The sequence below is a fragment of the Triplophysa rosa genome, linkage group LG16, assembly GCF_024868665.1.
Source record: "Triplophysa rosa linkage group LG16, Trosa_1v2, whole genome shotgun sequence".
Taxonomy (NCBI): Eukaryota; Metazoa; Chordata; class Actinopteri; order Cypriniformes; family Nemacheilidae; genus Triplophysa; species Triplophysa rosa.
The window spans coordinates 2,338,351-2,339,536 of NC_079905.1; the positions used below are offsets into that span (position 1 = coordinate 2,338,351).

The window sequence follows — 1,186 nt, forward strand, 5'->3', positions numbered from 1 at the left end:
GGTGTGGACATGTTTAAGTTTATTCCAACTCTGCCGCTTTATATTCTGTTAGATTTCTCCGTCATGTCCACTGATTGGATGCGTCTCTCTTCTGATACAGTTTGACATAAGGAAGCAACCGTTTTCACAGGTATCTGTTAGATGAAAACATTCTTGTCAATCTTACAATTTTACTCTGAAGCTGTTTAGTGTCTTTGACATGTAAATAAGAGTCATTTAGAGAAATGTGGTTGACAACAATCTTCTTTTAGTGGGTTTATCGCACAAATGTTACACGGAATAAAAAACGGGAATTATATTTTGTAAAGAAAATGAAGCCTAATTTTTAGGCGTCATGAGATAAGCACATCTCCTTTACATGACTACGTGATTTAATCTTATTTTATCGTTCTTACAGTAAAAAAACGCAACACTGTGATCTTATTTAACAAATTAAAGGCACACACTGTCAAATCAAACACAAATGAATAGGCTTTATTTTCTTTAAACAAAATATACTTCCATACACCTTTTCTTTTGTTGTTAAAGAGTTTTGTGAGACGCATCCTAATATTGCATGTAAATATGAGTTATATCTGTTAAAATATGTAAACAAGGTTTAGCACACTTTGATCAGTTTCTTGGGATGATGCATAAAAGATTTTGTGACTGTTGGTGGAACGGCTTTGATTTACTGTATATTCATTTGTCTCATTTTGAGATTAATTTACTGTCTCGTTTAAATGCAGTTTATTCTGCTGAAGTAATAATTATAATTCTTCCGTGAATTTACACTAAAGTTGAATGTAGTTTTTACGTTCTCAAGAGTTCATTTCTCATTTCTGTAATGTTTTTCAAACCAAATGCTAACCAAACATCAACCTGACTTGTGATTTAAGCCAGAATATGAGCACATCAGGGCCGTATACATTTTACACATTATACTGTTCCAGGAACTACTTGATGATTTTATACTTATTAGTTTTAGTATTAGTTTTTTGATGTTCATGTATGTGAAGTCTTCAGCACGATTTTACTGTCAGAAAGCACAAGATAACAGCAGTGATCAAAGAGAAATTAATCATTTTAATGACTTTTTTTTCTTATGTATCTCAATTAATGTGTGTTAATGAGCCAAGATGCTTTAACACGAACACGCAAGCACACACACACACACAAACTAGAGATGAAGAAATGCAGTGCATCC

General features: G+C 32.6%; 1 protein-coding gene across 2 annotated transcripts in view; it reads left to right on the top strand.

The window, feature by feature from the left end:
• trappc9 (trafficking protein particle complex subunit 9) overlaps positions 1–860 on the top strand; it is a 167,159-nt gene extending 166,299 nt beyond the window's left edge. For both annotated transcript variants that reach the window (XM_057354458.1, XM_057354459.1), the window contains one exon: positions 1–860. This exon is cut by the window's left edge and continues 275 nt beyond it. The gene's annotated coding sequence lies outside the window, so the exon portion shown is untranslated.
• Positions 861–1,186: the final 326 nt, after the last annotated feature.